Genomic DNA, 21,889 nt, shown 5'->3' on the forward strand with positions numbered 1-21,889 from the left:
CAATGTGGATTAAGCAATGTGGACTGTACTGAGAGTCAGAATTTTCAGAGTTCTGCCTGCACAACTAGTGAGCCATTGACCTTGGAACAAATTACAACCTGTCTGAGCTTCAGGTTTTTGTTTTCCACCAGGAAAGTAGGGGAAATCATCTTTGCCCTGCTTACCTCATAAGATTGTTATGAGGCTCAAATGAAACTGCCCCATAAAGTCTTTAGTATGATTCCAATTATTCCCATGAGATGTTTATTCATTCCTAGAATGGAAAGGAAAACAAGATCACAGATGGACATAAAGGTGTGCAAAGGGCCAACTATTCCCATCAAAGACTTTCTGACTGCTGAGCACTCCCAGATGCTGAGGGATATTCACCAACAGCCAACTACAGGCATACCAAGCCCCAAGTACTGATTCTCTGAGATGAGAACCGTGATGTCCACACCCACAGCCCAGACTCCCCACAGCTCAGCTGTGGAAGAGTGGGGTTTGGATCCACAGCACATTCCCTCTTGTAGGTGGATTTTAATATTGCTTCCCCCACTGCTGGTTTTCTCTCTATGGCACACAACACAGCAGCATCCACCTAGTACTTATCCTGGCTGTGTTCAATGTCAGAAGACCCTTTTCTCATCACCCTGGACTCTTATACATCTTATAAGATCCTGTCTGGAGCATACCTGATCACTCCCTACTTTGTTTCTCCTGAAGTTTTGTTCACACCTAGCAGGGAGTAGTGAAATGCCTTGTATTTCATTACACATCTTTCAATCCCAGCAGACTGGGAGATTCAAGAGAACATAGGCCTGGCTTATCCATCCATGGTTTTTGGCTCCTTGGTTCATGACCCAATGGTAGGCATGTGGCAGGTGTTACATATAAGCTTGTTGAATGAATGAATGAATCAATCAATCAATCAAAAACACTAGACAAACTCCCAGGCTATGCCTACTTTACCAGAGCTGTATTTCTCTTACTGTGCCTCTCTGATATTTGTGTCTGCATGGAGGTGGTAGCCACACAGAGGGCTGAAGACAGATGGCCCAGCAGCCCCAGACTTCTATCCTCCCAGGTTGGCAGTCCCAGAAGACAAAGAATCTCTATTCCCTCGTATCCAACCCAGAGAAGAGGCTGATTGCTCTTCTCGCCACATCCCCAGCGTCTACCCAACCTCTTTAGCTTCCTGACGTCTTTCAAGAGTGTTAACAGTCTCACTGATGACCATCTAAAGAGTTCATTTACTACTTCACAAAGCTGATGTTATAGATTGAATGTTTGTGTGTCATGTCACCCCCTGCACCGTCACCCACCGCAAATTCATATGTCGGAAGCTAATCCCCAATGTGTTGGTATTTGGAGGTGGGGCCTTTGGGACGTGATTAGGTCATGAGGGTGGAGTCTTCATGAATGAGATTAGTGCCCTCAAAAAGGAGCGCCCTCACCTCACCCTCTCTACCAAGTGAGGGCACAGCAAAGTGACTGCTGACTATGAACTAGGAAGCAGGTTCTCATGAGACATGGAATCTGCTGGCATCTTGATCTTGGACTTTCCAGCCTCCAGAACTATGAGAGATAAATGTTTGTCAGTTAAGCCACCCAGTCTATGGTATTTTTTCTCCCCTGAAATTTATTTATTTATTTTTGGCCGCATTGGGTCTTCATTGCTGCCTGTGGGCTTTCTCTAGTTGCGGTGAGCAGAGGCTACTCTTTTTGCAGCGCGCTGGCTTCTCATTGCATTGGCTTCTCTTGTTGCAGAGCACGGGCTCTAGGCGTGCAGGTTTCAGTACTTGTGGCTTGCGGGCTCTGGAGCGCAGGCTCAGTAGTTGTGGCACATGGGCTTAGTTGCTCCATGGCATATGGGATCTTCCCAGACCAGGGCTCGAGCTTGTGTACCCTGCAGTGGCAGCCAGATTCCCAACCACTGCGCCACCAGGGAAGTCCTAGAGTCTATGGTATTTTGTTGTAGTAACCTGAATGGACTAAGACAGCTGGGCTGAACAAGTGCTGAGCAGAGCTTACTGCCTACCCCTCTTTTCCCAAAGGTCCAGGATCCTCTGGGCAAGGACCTAGAGAGAGTTGATTAGATTTCACGGTAATGTCCCACTGAGAAATGTGAAGGAAGTTCACACTTCCCTGCGATGCCATTGTTCTGGAAGACCTGGCTGACGTGTCCGGAAAAAGAAGTAGCTGTCGCTCCACACGTGAGAACTGTGCAGATTATACAAGCAGAGAACTTCCAGACCAGAAGAAACCTGGTTCACCCATCTGACTTCAGGAAACATAAAATTTAGGCTATCCAGGAAAGAAGAGTCTAACTCAGTAGAAAAAACAACAACAACAATAATGATGATAATGATAAACTATTGCTTTCGGAACATCAGTTTCTTATCCACAAAATGGTGACCTTCCACAGGGTTATTTACAAGATAATTAAATTAAATGAAGTCACACATATGAAGCAAGTACCAGGTAGACACAAAGGAAGCACTCCCTAAATTTCTCCTGCCTCCCTGTCACAACCAGCCTTTATCTCACCGAATTAGAGAATGAAAGTCCATAAATGATCAATTATTTTTTTTTTTTGCCACACTGCTCAGCTTGTGGGATCTTAGTTCCCTGACCAGGGATTGAACCCAGGCCCTCAGCAGAGAAAGCACGGAGTGCTAACCACTGGACCACCAGGGAATTCCCCATAAATGATAACTTAAATGGATACACACACACCCTCACACTCCCCTTTATTCTGGATATTTACATTCTTTACATTCGATGACCAGGTACTATTATTTTAACCAAATAATCTTTTGCTTTTATATTTTAATTGATTTAGTTGAAAACAGTTACTTCAAGTACAAGACCAACATTAATAATTTGAGCTAGCTGAGTGTGTGAAACTTGAAATTCTGGCCTCTGTGGTTAGCTTAATTTTCAGTTTGCCTTCTCTGATTGGTAGACTGGAGAGATTTCTTTCTAGTTATTTTAATTCAGAATTAATTAAAGTCTTTTCTTTTGCTCTCCAGGCAGAAGCAGGTTCTGTAGAAGCTGGGTGAATTGTTACCATAGACTCTAATTAATCCACCCGGAGCCACGCTATTGTGATGAGCGCTGGCTAGCCATGGCACGGGAGAGCCATGCTTGTGGGACACTTGGATTTGGAGGTGGGAAGCATTTCAACTCAGAGCCAGGACTACAAGAAAAGGCTGCTTTGTCTGTTCTTACTGTTGAGCTCATTAACGTGGATTACTGTCAGGACAACCGAGCCCCAAACGACAAACTCAGTCGTGCTGCAAGAGCCCTTCAAAAGTCTGCTGTAGAAGCAGGCCTGTATTTCCCCATGGAAACTGATGCTCCGTCCAGAACAGCACTGCCTTCTCTGAGCAGCCCACAATGCTGCTGAGCACTCCAGCCTGAGTTCTGGAGCCCAGGAGCAGGGAGCCTCCGTGTAGGAGGCAGGGAGACACTGCTGGTGCAGTGCTTCACTTTTCCAGGGTACAGTTTGCTGCTGTTGACCCCAGAAACTCTGTGTAAATGTTGTTTGGTGCTTTTTTTTTTTTTTTTTTTTTGCTTTTCTGGCCGAGCCTCGCAGCTTGTGGGATCTTAGTTGCCTGACCAGGGATGGAACATGATGTGTCCCTGCAGTGGAAGTGCAGAGTCTTAACCACTGGACCATCAGGGAAGTCCCTAAATGCTGTTTTATGTGTGTGCATGCATGCATCATTTTGGGCAGTGGATCCAAAGCTTTCCCATGACTCTCAGAGCTGTCACTGTGTCACTGACACCTCATCTTTCTCCCCGCCTGCCCCCCGCCAAAGGTCAGAAGCCCTTGTCTTGGTCCAGACCTTAGAAGGTCTGGCTCCACCTCACCTTCTGTTCTGCTTCTCCTGAGGACTCATGGCAGCACATGGCCTCACACACAGACCCCCCTCCCCATACTCCCCACTTGAGGTGGGGGGGTCCTGAGGTCAAAGACTCCCTCAGCCACCTAGAAGTCTTCCCTAGAGCCGCTTCCTGGGACCTGTTCTTGCTTCTTTACATTTAGGAACATGTCCAAAAAACCCCGACGGCTTTCTGCCTCCAAGTGTGGTCGGCAACATGTTCAAGGGCAAATTCCCAGCCCCTCCCAGTCAAAATGTCCGGGGGAGGGCAGGGCTGCCATATCCCCCGAGCACACTAGGCACAGTGGCTGGGGCCCACGAAAATGTTTTAATTTCTTTTAAAATGAGAAGAAACAGAGTCTAGCCTGGATTAGGTTCTTTGTACCAACATCGTGGTAAAATATAACTTTTAGATTTTTTTTAACGGAGGAAGGTAGACCTGCCCAGGGCCCGTGAAAATCAAATGATAACCCTGAGGGGCGGGGCCTGAAACTTGCATTCTAACCCACTGGCCAAGCGATGCTGGCGCACCAACCTCGCACCACGGTTTTGCCACCTGCATTTAGGTGGCAGTGGTTGGGTGTGGGGGGCAGAGGGGAACTGAGGGAGGTTTTGGAGGGGGCCTCTGAGCAGACAGACACCACCAGACTGTGGCTCGTTTTAGAGTGTGGCATAGCTAACTGTACAACCTTCCAGGACAGGGGTACAAAGCACCCCCCAGAGGGGAGGAGAGAAGCCTGACCTCCAGAGAGCAGCACGGGTGACGGAGAGGGACAGGGGAGGGAGGCAAACAGGAGGGGAAAGGACCGGTAGAGCCCCTCCCTCTGCAGAGCCCGGATGCCAGCCACTCCCTCCTCTCCGCCCCCAGCCCTCCCCCTTGGCCCAGCCCCTTAGCTGAGTTCTCAATTTCCCTGAACCCGGGAGCGGCAACTGCTGAGCCCACGTGCTCTGGAGGCCCACGTGCCGCAACTAGAGAAGCCTCTGCGCCGCAGCGAAGAGCCCGGTTGCCGCAACTAAGACCCAACGCAGCCAAATAAATAAATAAATATTTTTTTTAAAAAAAGGAAGGAACCAGTCCTGCCCACACCTTGATTTCAGACTTCTAGCCTCCAGAACCATTGGAGAATAAACTTGAGTTGTCTTAGGCTACCTAGTTTGTGGTAATTTTTTACGGCTGTCCTAGGAAACTGATACAGGTAGCTCTGCCTTCGGAATCTCTGGGGAGGTGCCTTTGTTTTCTCCCTGTTCTCTGGAGGCTGGGCTCTTCCCGCATCCCTGGCAGGGCTCGGGGTGGGAATCACAGTCATGTGAGCAAAGCATACAGGGCCATGGGTTTGTGACAGCCAGTCAACAGGGACGCCCTGTGAAAATAGCCCCGTGCAAAGTCCAGGTTAGGGCCCAGGGCTAGGAAGCAGTCTGCAGCGCAGTTGCCCCCTCTCTATAGTAGAGATGATAAAATGAGCCAGGGTGGAGGTAATATTAGTGAATGAGCTGAATGTTACTAAAAATAGGCAAGGCTGGGTGCTGGGGAGACAACAAGGAGGCAAAAGCAGGTGGAGGTTATGATCCAGTTCTTATTAATAATGTAATGATGAAAACTACCATTTACTGAGCACTTAGCATGCCAGGCAGCAGGCCACGCACTTTACAGACAATGTCTCGTTTTAGCCTCACATCAGGCCGTTGGACGTAAATAATGGGGCCAAGGTCAAAAAGCTAGTAGGTAACAGAGAAGGGCAGATAAGACATGTGCCCATACAAAGAAAGGAAGAAACAACAGAGCTGAAGGACATGATTTAGCAGGAGAAGCAACACTCAGTGTAGAAAAACCTGTAAAATAGTGACCAAATTAATTCCAACCTCATGGGTTGTTCTGAAGCCTGAGGGGCTAATGTTTCAAAGGATTTTTTTCTTAAGCATCTAGCATAGTGTAAGCTCTCAGTAAATATTAAGTATTCTAATTATTATTAAAATGGGTAGGGCAGAGAGCCAGAACCTTCCAGATGGAAAGATTATCTAAGGAAAAGTAGAGATGCAGGAGTGGGTATATTTTATTCTGGAGCCAGGTGTTTACACTGAACATGGAGATGAAGAAAACAGACATATGTGTGGCTAAATAAAATAAAAGGCATTGGGAGAGTGTTCTGTGGTCTCCTGAGCTGGAGGGTCCTCACAGTTGCTGGGGGACAGGTGGGTAGAAGGCAGATGTTACAGGTGCCAGGCCCTTCCCTTCCTCCCCCACCCTGGGCCAAGCTGTTGAACTATTTTGCCCCCAGGACTTCATCATGGGATTCTGTCTGAAAAAGGGACTCTGATTCCGAGCTTTGCCGCTCCGAGTCCTGTAATGTGCAAACAGCACGTCACCTCTCTGAGCCTCCGTGTCCCCACTGTGAACTGGGGATAATATTAGCAGCTGTCTTCCGGGGTGGTCATTCAGTGCACGTCAAGAGCATGGGACAGCGCTGACACCTAGCACTAGCAAAACCAAAAGGATTCTGCTGCCACCTTATAGAGGAGGAAACTGCTGACCAGAGACAGGAAGTGACTCCTTGAGGTTGCCAGGCTGGCTAGTAGCAAAGCCAAGCCAAACCGACCTTTGACATGTGGGATCCATTCCCATAACCTGGACCTACACTTCCTCTATGCACTGGGCTAAGGGCCTCACAAATATAACTCACTTAAGCTCATGACAATCCCAAGAGGGGAAGTGTAAAATTCTCCCATCTCACAGATAAGGAAACTGAGGCCCAAAACTCTTTTTTTTTTCAGTTCTACTAAATCAATGATTATCCTCAACATCATTTCGAAAAGGAAATGTAGTAGTTGCTTATACACAGACATTTCTAACTGGAGGCCCAAAACTCTTGCCTGAGGGCTCAGAGCTGGTTAGTGGCAGAGTGAGATTGCAGACCCAGGAGGCATGGCACCAGGCTATGAACTTTGCCTCAATCAAGTGACATATCTGTTTGTAATCAGGAGGGTTGGGATATAATTTCAGGGGGCAGAGGAAGGTGGCTTGCTGGGCTGTGAGTGGGACAGGCAGACTTGGGGGTGACTTTGTGAAGCAGCCTACCGGGGACAGTGTCTTTCATGACCAAAGCCCCCTTGCCCTTCCTTACCCAGGTGCCCCTTACCCCGAGCTTCCTTCGTGCCCTGGCTTCCACTGGATGCCAGTAAGAAGAGCAGCACAGCTATTCAATTTCTGGGTTCAAACCCCAGCTCTACTCCCACGTGCTGACCATGGGCAGGTTAGGTAACCTCTCTACCACTCATCTGTAAAATAAGGATGGTTTTCTTGTGTTTCCTTTGCTTCATTCTAAGGATTATATCAAACAGTGTCTATAAAGCAAGTGGCACACAGCACTCCCTGAATTCTTGTTTCTTCCTCTGCACCTCAGCCTGCTAAGCACCCTCCCCTCCCCCACAACCTTCCCTCTAATTGCAGAACCCTGCGTCCCTGGCTCTTTCCTGCAAACATCCCTCCATCAGATGAGAAAATACGATTCAAATGGAAGTCAGTGGATTCAAACTTAACCGCAAAGAACATTTAGAACACCGTTATCTACCAGGCTGGCGGCAAGTGCTTTAAATGTATTTTTCTCACTCTAATCCTGCAATTTCCCGAAGTTTCAGAGACGGTGAGTAACTTGCCCATGATCACGCAGGAATACAGTGTCAGACAGGACCCAGCAATCTTACTCCCAAGCCCGAACCGACTCGATTTCTCCCAAGACCGTCTCGCCAAGGGGAAGCCCGCCCGCGTTGTGCGGCCCCGAGAAGGGACGTCTCCGAGACTGGCCTGGGGCTCCTGCGCCCCCTGGGGGAGCCTGCGGGGAGGGTGCGAAAAAAGCCACCGACGGCGCTCCGATGACCCGCTGCCTTCAGCAGGCGCTTGGCTCTTCCCGAGGGACGGCAACTCAGTTAAGCCCCCAAGTTCAAACCCGGACTGTCCCAACACTTCTGCCCTGGGAGGATCTAGAATCGGGAACAGGTGGGTGAGAATTTCAAAACAAGGGAGGTTCCCGGAGGAGCCCACTTCACAGGGGACAGTCCCTGGCGCTGGTCAGCTGACATCATCTTCACTCGCCGGCGGGTCAAGAGGCAGCCAGGTGAGGTGAAAGCTGTTGAGGTCCAACTCAGAAAGTGTCAGAACTTGAGAGGAATAGGACAATCGACTGTTATAGAAGACGAAAGTTGAAGTACGGAGGACCACTTGACAGTCAAAAGGATTCCCGCTTTGGATACAAAATTAGAAAACCCTGAAGTTTCTCTAATTGAAGTTTCTGTGTCAAGACTCTGTGATTCTACCACAGGTGCTGCTTTAGGGAAAAGTGCATTTTGGGGGGGGGTCTTCTCACACCTGGAGTTAATCTGAGGTTGACAGAAGCACATTTGGAGGAAATACTGAGAAAGACAGAGGTGGGCTAGCCTAGCTGAAACCACACCTCAGATGGGACTCGAACCCACAATCTTACAACTGAAACTGCACAACTTGTCCCAGGACTTAATGAAGCTCAGGCTCCTTACGTCTCAGTGCAGAAGGAATTCAATGAGAGGCAAAATGATAGGTAAGAAGTAGATTTTTAAATATCTACTTATTAAAGGGGTTGCAGGAAAATGGGGCACAAGAGGATAGTCATGTCTCAGGTCGCAGACGAGTTTCTGGGATGGGCCACCAGGTGAGGGTCCTTGGCTTCCAAGCAGGAAAGAATTCAAGAGCAGACACAGTAAAGTGAAAGCAGAGGTACACAAATGTAAAATGGATAGCTAGTGGGAAGCTGCTGCATAGCACAGGGAGATCAGCTCGGTGCTTTGTGACCACCTAATGAGGTGGGATAGGGAGGGTGGGAGGGAGACGCAAGAGGGAGGGGATATGGGGATATATGTATGAGTATAGCTGACTCGCTTTGTTATACAGCAGAAACCAACACAACATTGTAAAGCAATTATACTCCAATAAAGATAGGAAAAAAAAAAAGCAGAGGTACACATTCCAGAGCCTGAACGTGGTCTGTCTCAAAAAGCTAGAGGGCCCTGAGCTGTGGAGGGTGGTTAGTTTTTATGCGCTGGGTAATTTCATAGGCTAACAAGTGGGAGGATTATTCCAGCTGTTTCAGGGGAAGGGGCAGGGATTTCCAGGAATTGGGCCACCACCCACTTTCAGCCTTTTATGCTCGGCCTCGGAACTGTCATGGCGCTGGTGGGTGTGTCATTTAGCAAATGCTAATATATTACAATGAGCATATAATGAGGCTTAAAGTCCACTGGAAGTCTAGTGGGTGGGTGTGTCATTTAGCAAATGCTAATATTACAATGAGCATATAATGAGGCTTAAAGTCCAGGACGTCTAGTCTTCCGCCATCTTGGGCCTACTTGGTTCTAACCAGTTTTTGTCGTATCCAGTTCTTCTCAATGGTTGTATCATTCTTTTAATGGTTGGGCCCTGCCCCCTTCCCTCCTGTCTCATACTGCTTCTCAAAATGTGATTCCCGAAGAGCAGCTTCAGCATCACCTGGGAATTTGTTAAAAATGCAGATTTGGGGACCCCACCCCACACCTACTGAATTAGATACTCTATGGGCGGGGCCCAGGAATCTGTGTTTTAACAAACCTTCCTTCTCCACCCCACCCCCACTCCAGCATTCTGATGCAAGCTACAGTTTGAGAACCACTTATCTAGAGTTCGTCTTATTCTGGTTGTTCTTGTCCTCTGAATGTTGATTACATAGGATCGATTTTATTGCTGTTAATATAACAATATAGCATTCATTAATTAGGCACTTACGAGTCAACACAAAAGTGAACAAGAATTCTTCTTTTAGGAGTTCACAATCTGATGGGAAACTTGATTTCAACCCAGACAAACTGTGATCTGCTCTACAGCCAAGGGATAAACACATTAAGGGCACAGAAGAAAGAAGGGATTTATTCCCACTGATAAGCTGAGGGAAAACATTACTGAAACTGTTAGGTACATAGGGTAGGAGGTCCTGGAGAAAGAGAACCAGGCATGGCTTTCTTGACATAGAGAAGCCATTTTTGGCCCAAGCCATTTTGTGATCTAAGCCTGGCCACAATGCTTGCCCTTGAACAGGTCTCAGTAATTAATGACCTTAAGGGAACAAAAGAATGCAGGAACAAATGACTGTTTTCAGGCAAAAGAAGTAACAATAGCAAAGGTAATAAATCAGTTGTAAAGACTCCCAGTTCTGTTTCAATAGCAAAGATTAGCCTGAAGCACTTTCTTGAGCAGTTTTCCGAATTCAAACCCCACTCCAGCGCTCGACCACCAGGTCAGCTGGAATCTAAGGAATGTTGACGTTGGCTTTTTCTGACTCTCATGACTTCCATCAACTAAAGCTTGGACTCTGTCAACCTTTTCCCAAATTCTATGCTGAACTCTCCTCTGCTCAAGCCTCTTCATGAATATGCATAAAACTTCCCCAATTTTGCTGTCTGGGGAGACAACTGCTTTGGATAAGATCCCTGGTGTTCTTACTTGCTGCAAGTAATAAATCCTTCTCTGTCTTGCTCTTTGGCTTGGTTGTGTCTTTTAGCTCAACAACCACCAAGAGGCAAACCCAGTTTTCAGGTAACAAAACAGTGACGCATGATTTGGATCTTGAAGGCTGTGTGCAATTTCCAGCAGGCAGAGAAGGACTTTATTATTACTTAATAACAGTTCAAATATCCTTAAACTCAGCATTTTCTTTTATGCTCAACAGAGCAGAATAGCTGTTATCCTTGATATCTCTTATTTACCCTGTAAGTCAGGCAGCCTCATTTGCTGGTGGCTCTGGATGATAACAGAAAAGGGAAACTATATGATCTTCATTAGTTCACGAGGTCACTAATCACCCAAGGTCATGGCTGGGGACTGTTAACTCAGATGCCGCTTGTTTTGCGTAGAGCAATAGGTGGAAAGGAGAATTACCTGGTGACAGCAAGAATGCATTGCTGTGTGTAGAGGCTTAGATGCTTGAAATGGGGAAAAAGGAATGGAGAGACATCAACAGAGAGGCAAGAAGAGATGGAGGAGAAATTGACTGAACTTGGTGGCTGCTGAGTAGAGGCCATCAGAAAAGAGGAAGAAGCAATAGTTCAATAGTGCCTATACTTTGCCTCCTAAATTAAATATCAATAAGGCTTTCAACCTGAAAGTTTAAAAGGAAGTTTAAATCAGTGTTTCAGCAGTTTATTTAATACTGCAACATAGAATATTTGGGTCTGGGTCAGAGCTGAGATCCAGGCTGGCTTGAGGAGTCAGGCTGCATCACCCGTGAGAGAGATCAGGGCAGTCTAGCTCCAGGATCAGTCAGGGTCTGATCAGAAAGGAGAAACCACAGGCCAGTTTGAACAGGAAAAGTTTAATACAAAGAATTATTAACTATAATAGTGGCTTGGAATAACAAAGGATTGGCCAGTAAGAAGCAAAGAGGACTCTAAAGAATATAGACATAGCAAATACAAGGAGCAGCTGCTACCCCTAGGGCTGCCATGGTGGACAGGATGGCAGGGTTACCGAGAGGCTGCAGCAGCAGAGCTTGCTGAGAATCAGCCCTCTAGGGGGCTAGGAAAAGCTGCTCACACTGCCGTGTCACTGGAGACACTCTGTTGCAAAACCACCAGAGGTGGGAGTGCCAGGGAAAGCTGCTAGCCTCTGTGTGCTGCAGGAGCCTGGGGCTGTGGAAGCTGTGCCTGCTGCAGGAACCTGCTGAACAAGCACACTGGAAGGAGGAAGCAAAGCTTTCCTTCTGCAGTGTCTCTCCAGCGCCCTCTACTGACACAGCTTTAAGGTCAGTTGGGAAAGGAAAAATGTTTAAAGGTCCCAGCCCAATTTTCACAGAGCAGTCAAAAAGGGTGAAGCTGGAGCTGGAAAGCAATAAACTGATAACCGGCACACTCTATAACTATCTTAGAATGTTCAGAACGCTGAAAAACAGTATCCTTTGAGTTGCATGGGGCTCACATTGCCTTAGGAAACAGCTTAAATTTGTCTAAATTGGAATTTAGGCAGATGGAGACCTGCCTGATAAGTACCTAGCTATGAGTGCATCAAAAAATGTATAAAAATTCATTCTCTTTGATCAAGAATTTCTACTTCTAGAGACCCACAATAAGCCAATGCAAAAAAGAAAGTTCATTGCCATGCTTTTTATAAGAGAAAAAAAGTGCTTAAAAGTCTGACAACAGGAGAATGGTTAAATAAATTATGGTGTGTTTACAAGATGGAATATTACATGGTCATTAAAAATAACATTTAAAACAATTTTTAATGAAATGGGAAAATACTCATGATGTAAAAAGAGAAAAAGGAGTCAAATAATGTTTCTGTAGTATATTCACAATTGTGTTAAAATAAAAAAGGTGTGTTTGTGTATAATGAAAGAGAAGGAAATTATAACAGTGTTTATCTCTGGATAATGATTAATTTTTCATTTCTTCTTCATATTTATATTTTCTATATTTCTTAGACTGAGCATGTGTTACTTTTATAATTAAAAGAAAATGTATGATACATTTTAAACAATATGCACATCTCCAGCATTCAGTAGTAGGAGGAAAGCTTGACTTCACAGTGCCTTATGGAAGTTTACATTCAAGATCTGTATTCCCCTCCAGGAGCACAGACATTTAACGGTTTATTTACAGCACCCCTGGAGTGGGGGTGGGGGTCTATTTCTGCCCTTCTCATTTCCTTTCCACATCTCTCTTGAATCTTTCCTGTCTTTGTGAAAGAGGAGAGAGACAGAACAAAATTATGCAGCAGTATGGTATTCATAAAACTCTGCGCCTGACAGCCGAGAGCAGGGCATTTTGGTTTATTTACTAACTGCAGAAGCCCTCTCCCTCCTCAAAACCTCCCTCCTGCTTTGCTAGATATTTACCAATTCATTCACATTCGAATGTTCCCTCTGAAACAATTCCTGGAATAAGATGAAATTCCTTTTGTTCTCAGATTTTCAATTGCCAGATCAGCGTTCCAGAATCTTGTTTTTTAACAGACCTCAATTATGGTAAAAGAATTGCATGCAACATAATAATAACAAAAAAATCTAATGTTCACGTTGACTAATAAAGAGTACTAATCAATATCCATTTTAATAGCTTCCTATATAATAAAAGGAATTGCACTGTCATAGGACACTTTTAATCAATCACTGAGTGACAGACTCCTTCCTCTTTTCATGAGTCTGAGGAAAGGTCAGCGATCTAATGACAGGTATCACTGAGGTATCACTGGGAGAGGAAGAAGAATGGGAAAGCTGAGAGGAGGAATGTTGTAATTAACCAGTATGCGCCCCCCTCCCAACACACACACACACACACACACACACACACACACACACACACACACACACACACACACACACACACGCTCTCGACAGGAGATGAAAGGAGATAAAAATTCCCTCTGGCCTGTGGAATAGAAGACAGCTGGAGAGGAAGCAAGAGAACTGATGGTTTCTCACCTAGATCCAAATGAAATGGAAAACAGTAGTTTAGAGGTGTCTAGTGGGACTTTCAGCAATGATGGGAACAGTCTGTATCTGCACCAGCCAATGCAGTAGCCACTAGACACATGTGGCTAGTGTGACTGAGGCAGTGAGTTTTACATTTCACTTAATTTAAAATATTTATTTATTTATTTTAATTCGTAATCTTTATTTTATATTGGCGTATAGTTGATTTACAATGTTGTGTTAGTTTCAGGTGTACAGCAAAGTGACTCATTTATACATATACACATATCTATTCTTTTTCAGAGTCTTTTCCCATATAGGTTATCACAGAGTATTGAGTAGAGTTCGCTGTGCTATACAGTAGGTCCTTGTTGATTATCTACTTTATATATAGCAGTGTGTAGATGTTAATCCCAACCCCCTAATTTATCCCTCCCCCAGATTTTACTTAATTTAAATTAATTTAAAATTAAATACCCACACGTGGCTAGTGGTTACCATCTGGGTGGCACAGAAAGAGATGCAGTAAGTTTGGAGATCTGAGCGCAGAAGGGCCCTGTTCCCTCTTTCTCTCCAGAACTCTGGTACCTTGCAGCAGTTTCTCAAGCCTTCATGCAGTAGCAGCCATAGAGTAAAAATGGCTGAGGGGGATGCCAGGGACACAGAGGTCCTGAGACAGCCTCACCTAACTTCCCATGGCTCTGAAGTGGCATGGGGGAACGGCCAGCCACACGTTCCTGAACCCCCCTCCCCCAGAAGGTACAGAAGTTAGATAAAAAGAAAGGAATGCTAACTTCCAGGGTCACTCGGTCTTAAGGAGGGGATGCTGCCTCACAAAGTAGTGTGAGCTCCTTGACCGTGGCCATATGAGGACACCGCCAGGGGCTGGAAGACTTACTTTATGGATAATGTGGTGCTTCCCCGCTGTTCCCTCTCTCCGGGACAGTGGCAATTGTGGTGAACTGGAGAGTAGAGACCCTTCTCTGATTCTCAGGGCTCTCTCTCAGCATTTTGGAGTGCCGTGACAGCCCCGCAGGGGCAGGGGGAGGGGTGAAACCGAGGAGGACCCTGCGGGACTCCTGAGCATGGAAGCCATTTTTGTCCCCTGTTTTTCTTTCTTTCTTTTTTTTTTTTTTTTTTTTTGGCCCCTGTTTCTTGTAGACAAGACATCAGCCTCCATGACCTTCCCTGAGTTCCAAATGGCAAAGTTGAACAATTGCTAATCAAGGGAGGAACAGCCAAGAAACCACCTGAGGCAAGATTAAAGGGACCAGAGAAGGTCATCAAGATTAGGAGACCCACCACTTGACACCCTGTACACACCCTAATCTTGTCAGCAACCCCACCCTTGAACCAGTGCTATAAAACTCCTCATTAAGGACTTCTCTGGCAATTCCATGGTTAAGCCTCTGTGCTTCCAATACAGGGGGCCTGGGTTTGATCCCTGGTTGGGGACCTATGATCCCACATGCCGAGTGGCCAAAAAAAAAAAAAAAAACCACAAGATTCCTTATCAAATCCTCCTGGGTGAGGACAGATAGTTTTCAAGGGCAGGAGCCCACTGTGTCCCCCTTTGCCTGGCAAAGCAATAAAGCTAACCTTTTCTACTTCACCCAAAACTGCATCTCGGAGATTCGATTTGGCACCAGTGCACACAGAAGCTGAGCTTTCAGCATCAGGGGGAGGGGCCCAACAGTGCCCAAGATGGATTTTTGTAGGAAGAATGAAGTCGTAGAGTCAGAATTAACTTGATTTAAGGAAAATAAATTTAGCAAACTAAGATTCACACCCAATATATTTGTTTGATTGTGCAGCTCCCTCTTTCTTACCTCTCCTCTCTTAAAAGTGGATTACTGGGGCTTCCCTGGTGGCACAGTGGTTAAGAATCTGCCTTCCAATGCAGGGGGCATGGGTTTGAGCCCTGGTCCTGGAAGATCCCACATGCTGCCGAGCAGCTAAGCCTGTGCGCCGCAACTACTGAGCCCGCGTGCCACAATTACTGAAGCCCACGCACCTAGAGACTGTGCTCCGCAACAAGAGAAGCCACCGCAATGAAAAGCCTGTGAACTGCAACGAAGAGTAGCCCCCGCTCGCCGCAACCAGAGAAAGGCCACGTGCAGCAACGAAGACCAATGCAGCCAAAAAATAAATGAAATTTTTTTTAAAAATAATAAAATAAAATAAAACAGCCAGGGCATGGAAGCAACCTAAATGTCCATCAACAGAGGAGTGGATAAAGAAGATGTGGTATGTATATACAATGGCATATTACTCAGCCATGAAAAGGAACGAAATAATGCCATTTGCAGCAACATGGATGGAGCTAGATATGGTCATATGGGGTGAAGTAAGTCAGAAAGAGAAAGACAAATATATAATATTGTTTATATGTGGAGTCTAGAAAAATGGTTCAGATGAACTTATTTGCAAAGCAGAAATAGAGTCACAGACATAGATAACAAACTTATGGTTATTAAGGTGGGAAGGAGAGGTGGCATGAATTGGGAGATTGGGATTGACATATATACACTACTATATATAAAATAGATAACTAATGAGAACCTACTGCATAGCACGGCGAACTCTACTCAGTGCTCTGCGGTGACCTATGGGAAGGAAATCCAAAAAAGAGTGGATATATGTACATGTATAACTGATTCATTTTGCTGTACAGCAGAAACTAACACAACATTGTAAAGCAACTATACTTATACTCCAATTAAAAAAAAAGAAAAAAAGATTCCTTTTTCGACCATGTGTTATTTAGAAAGATGTTGTTTAATCTCCAAATATTTGGGGATTTTTCCAGATATCTTGTTGTTATTGGTTTCTAGTTTAATTCCATTGTGGTCTGAGCAGATACTGTATGGTTTCCATTCTATTAACCTTGTTAAGGTGTGTTTTGTGGCCCAGAATGTGGTCTATCTTGGTGAATATAATACATTTTTTACTTTTTATTATGTGGAAAGAATAGTATAATGAGTTATATTTTCATCACTCAGCTTCAACAGTTATCCACACATGGCCAATCTTATTGCATCACTGATGTCTCCCAGCCATTGTAAAGCAAATTTTAGATGATATCATTTTATCCATAAGTACTTCAATATGTATCACAATGTAGTCATCACCTTTGACAAGGTGATGACTTTGTGGTCCTGTGGAGTTCAACAAAATCAGCCTGTGCCCGTTGATAGCCATTGATATCCTGCCTTGACCACCCCTACCCCCAACATGCCCTCTCCCTTGGCCAAAGCTAGATCAGTCTAATTTGACTGTTTGCGACGAGGAGACTCCAGAAGCCAATGATGTGAACATGCCTTTAGGCAGCTACTTCGGATAGGCAAAGGGACACGGTTGCAGTTGGTAGTCTGAATCCAGCTGTCACCGCTTTGGAGCCATGTGAACTTGAGCAAGGCTTTTAACATCTAGAGCCATGTCTTGGTTTTCCTCTCTGATTAAATGGAGAACATAAAACCTACTTCACCAAATTGTTACGAAGGTTAACTAAGGTAGTAGAAGTGAAAACCATGTTAGTCATTATTACCCTGGTTTATGCAGCAACAAAACAATGTTAAGGATGGAGATTTTCAATTAACCTTTGGTGCAAGGTCCTCTTGCACACAGGAAGCCCTGTGCCCTTTAGAGAAGATAGTTCAGAAATCCCATGAAACCACAAGTCCCCAGTCACCAGTTATCAGAACAAGGCCCTGATAGAGATTGAATCTTGAACATGGGACACCAGGAAACCCAAACTGTCCCTCATGAACTAGATGTTATTTTATCCACTGAGTCATAAAGTTGGAACAGCACTCAGTGTATAATGGAAATGGTAAGAAGAAGATAAGGCTCCAGCAGGTCTAAAAGCTCAAGAATACTGCATGAGTAGGTCAACCGTACTCCCATGCTTCTTGCTCCTACTGTTTTACCATCTCTCTCTCAGCCCACATCCACAGCCTCATGGGGAATTATGACTAGCTGACAGAGGAAGACCAAGGGCAGGCTTAGTTTGCAGATGGGTCTGTATGATACAGCCTCAAGTGAACAGATACTGTTTTACCGCTTCCCTCAGAAGCAAGTCTGAAAGACAGGGGTGAAGGGAAATCCTCCCAATAGACAGCGTTTTAAGTAGTATTTACATCTGCTGTCCACTTAGTGAAGAAGGAGAGATGGCCTGGGGTATGTAAGTATCAATTTACGGTCAGTGGTTCATGGGTTGAAAGATGGTCATTGGTTTGTAAAGAACAAAACTAGAAGACTGGGGACAAGGAGGTCTGGGTCTCTGCCCCTCCCTCTTTGCTTTCGTCTACTTTCCCTTTCTAACCCTTGTCCTCCCGCTGTTCCCAATACTGTCTTCTTGTTCCTGCTCCTCACAGAGCAAACTAGCCGCAAGGCCACCGACACCTCCCCATACCTGTAAACAGAGTGCCCACCTCTCTCCATGTGGATGAGTCCCCAGAATTTGGGTTTGCCTGAGACCTTAGCTATGTACCTCTCTTGATTCTGGAAAATATGAGGTGGGTTCTCAGAAATGAACTGTTGTGTTCTGTTCCACCACAGAGCAGTCTGTAATCCACAAGGTGTGGTACAGGAGCATGAACCAGGCTTGGTTCTGAATTCCTATTTAGGTATTAGACTGTGGCCTTGAGCTTCAATTCTCTGAGCCTTCAGCTCACTCATCTGTGAAATGGGGATAATAATATCTACCTGACAGGGTACTGTGGGAAGCAAATGAGAGGGACTAGAAAACAACACAAAGCCCAGTCCTGGGAAAGTAAGACCTCAAAAATACCAGTTTTTCTTTCATGTCTTGAATATAATGCTGGATATATTCCCTAAAAAACTTGGCTTTGGCAGTTTGGCCTTTGACTATTGCTGTGTTTCCAGAAAATAGCATTTGTGTGTGTGCATGTATGTGTGTGTGTATGTGTGTGTATACATGCATACGCTCCAGTTCTGCTAAGTGGAGAAGGCCAAAGTAAGTCTGCTGTGTATGTGAGTATGTTTGTGTGCATTTGCATGCTTATCTTGGGGATTCCAAGGAAATGAATCAGTTAAACTTGACTCAGATAATTGTGTGTTAGTTTTTAAAGCAGGTCTTCATTAAGACCTCACACTATGCTTGCTCTAGATTCCATGAAGCATAAATCAATACAAGACACGGTTTCTGTGTACAAGGATTTACTAGTCAAGACTCTTCAAACTAGCTTAAAGATGCAGGGGAGGGACTTCCCTGGTGGTCCAGTGGTAAAGGAACTGCCTTCCAGTGCAGGGGATGTGGGTTCGATCCCTGGTCAGGGAACTAAGATCCCACATGCCGCGAGGCAACTAAGCCCATGCGCCACAGCTACCAAGCTTGTGCGCCTCAATGAGAGAGCCCTCATGCCACAAACTACAGAGCCCATGTGCCTTGGAGCTCACATGCCACAACTAGAGAGAGAAAACCTGCAAGCCACAACTGGAGAGAAGCCCGCGCCACAACTAGAGAGAAGCCCGCACACCACAACTAGAAAGAAGCCTGAGCGTCACAATAAAGAGCCCACGCTGCAAAGAAAGATCCCACACGCCTCAATGAAGACCCCGCATGCTGCAAATAAGACCTAACGCAGCCAAAAAAATAAATAAATTAAATAAATAAATATTTTTAAAAAATAGATTCAGGGGAAACATATTGGCTCAAGGAGAAAGACTGCAGAAATAGTAGAAGTAGATTTGCCTTCAGATTCAGCTGGATCCAGGGCTTAAGCTCAGCCAGGACTCTCTTCTTGTGCTTGAGACTCTTTTCCTCTCTTCGTTCTAGCCTGTTCTCTTAGACTGGCTCCTCTATGGGGTAGGAGATATGGCCACAGAGCACACAACCAGAGAGGAAATAGGGCTCTTTTCTCCAAGTTCTAATGAGAAAAATCCTACAGAAAAACTCTGATTGTCCAGGCTTAGGTCACGTATTCATTGCTGGCCCAATCATTATGCCTTAGGAATTAATGTTTGGCTTGCACTACCCACCGTGATATTGTGATTTATAAGAAATATATAGTTGGTCATTCAGATAACCAAAATCCATTTCTCATATATATTTGATCTTCATCCACAGTTCCTGGCTCACAGGTCCCCAAACTCTTGGAAATTTCTAAGTGTGGAGAGTAATAAAGTTGTCTTTTGTTGGGACTTCCCTGGTATTCCAGTGGTTAAGACTCCATGCTTCCAATGCAGGGGACATGGGTTTGATCCCTTGGGGGGAGGTGGAGGGAAAGTTGTCTTTGGTTATGTGAATGAGGTGATTTTTAGTAGAGTCTATGGATGGAGGCAGATTGCCAGGGAAACCAGCCATGTGATTAGAGGGTTAGAATTTTCAGTCCTTTCCTATTCTCTGACCTCAGGGGAAGGGAGAAAGGCTGGAAGTTGAATCAATCATCATTTGCCAATGATTTAGTCAATCATGACTATGTAATGAAGCCTCCACAAAACCCCAAAAGGATAGCTTTATGGCCCTTTTCAGAAAGCTTCCCCGTGAGGGAACCAGAACACTTCCAAGTGCCACCATGCCAGGCCCCAAGCTCCATGAGGACAAAATCTCCTTTGTTTGGGATGTCGCCATATGTATTTTTTATCTGGCTGCTGCTTCGTAACCTTTAATATTCTTTTATAATTAATTGGTAATCTAGTGAGTAACTGGGTTTTCCTGAGTTCTATGAGCCATTCTAGCAAATTAATTGAACCCCAAGAGGAGGTCATGGGAACATCTGATTTATAGCCAGTCAGTCAGAAGTACAGGTAGCAACCTGGGCTTGTGACTCGTGTCTGAAGTGGAGGGCGGTCTTGTGGGACTGAGCCCTTTACCTATGGAATCTGATTCTGTCTCTGGGTAGATAGTGGCAGAACTGAGTTGAATTCTCTGACATTTTGCTGGCGTCCAAGAATTCCTTGTTGGTGTGGGGAAGTCCATGTGCATGTGCGCAAACACACACACACACACACACACACACACACACACACACACACACTGGAACTGGGTCAGGGAATCCTTTGGATCTATCCTCACTGGTGACTGGAAGTGTAGAGTATCAAGAATGGCAGACTTGTGTGGCTGGAGGGTAGGGACAACTTCCCAGAAGAAGGATGTTTCAGTTATGGGCAGATGATATAAATAATAATATACCACACAGATGCATGTTAAATTTTGCTATGGAGGAAATACATGTCAGTGACATAATTAGTGAGCAAGTCAATATTTTTAAATTCTATTTTAATGGTGTCAGTAATAGATTGTCTTTTATACAATTAGAATAAGGTGTTTATCTTTTGATAATATAAACAAACAACTACTTAAAGTTTCAGAAAAAAGGTATTTTAATCCAGATATTTTCAGCAAATTACCATAGCTTCACAGCTCAATGCATGTCCATGAGATGAAAATGTGTCTCATTTACTTTATAGTAATCTTTTATAAAGGGCTTTATTATGCCATGGTTTAGAGTAAACTGAACTTAACTTACCTTTTCTCTCTACTCCATAGTATCTAAGGTTTCTTTCTTTCTGTGACCACAAAATCCCTATAATTCCTGATATTAACATTTTCTGACATCAATACTGTAATGAGGATCTACTAGATATAAACTGATATAAGTCATTGAATTCATTAGTGATGCTTTCAGAGGGAAATTTGGGATCCCAGGGTCTGTTCCAACTTCTGTGATATCTTGGGGTAGAACCAGAAATGACCTGAGACCACGCAGAATGGGAGGGGCTTAGACCTGGATATGGACTTGATTCACTGAGGTGGTGGAGGACGGAGAAAGGAGGGCTAGTGAGTCAAGAATTGTGGAGGCAAGACAAATAGTCCTTGGCCAGTGCTTGGAAAAGGGGAACAAAGTAGAGTGAGTATCCCACGATGACAGTGAAGTAGGGTGGAGGTGTTGGTCCCAGAACTAGGAGACAAGGAGGCAAAGCCAGTTGGAGGAGAGTCTCATTTTATTTTGTTTTAAATTTTTAATTTTTTGGTTGCGTTGCATGGCTTGCAGGATCTGAGTTCCCTGACCAGGGATTGAACCCGGGTTACTGCAGTGAAAGTGCCGAGTTCTAACCACTGGATCACCAGGGAATTCGTGAGAGTCCCATTTTAGACAGTGAGGATGAGCTGCCAGGATCTGGTGGTACCGTGAGACTGAAACTCAGGACAGAAGATGGATTTTGGCAGCCACCCAGTATGGAGATAACAGCTGAACTATGACAATACATGAGTTTGTCAAGTGAGAAAATGTAGAGAGAAAAATCTTCACAGAGTCGGGTCAGCAGGACAGGGAAAGGGAAGAGAGGAAACAAAAGTATGGTTTCCATCAAGTCCCAGGGAGGGGCGCTCCAGCCTGATTCTGCAGTGGGCATGCTGGGGTGTCTGTTGTGCTCAGGTCAGGGATGGGCTGAGGACTGCAGGGGGTGGGAGATATATGCCCAGGAACCTCTGGTCCTCCTAGTGTCCCAGGGCCAGCCTACCTCCTACCCCTACACACACATACCCAGGGAGGGTTGACTGCCATTTGTGAAGATTCCAAGCTAGTTGTT

The sequence above is a fragment of the Physeter macrocephalus genome, chromosome 12, assembly GCF_002837175.3.
Source record: "Physeter macrocephalus isolate SW-GA chromosome 12, ASM283717v5, whole genome shotgun sequence".
Taxonomy (NCBI): Eukaryota; Metazoa; Chordata; class Mammalia; order Artiodactyla; family Physeteridae; genus Physeter; species Physeter macrocephalus.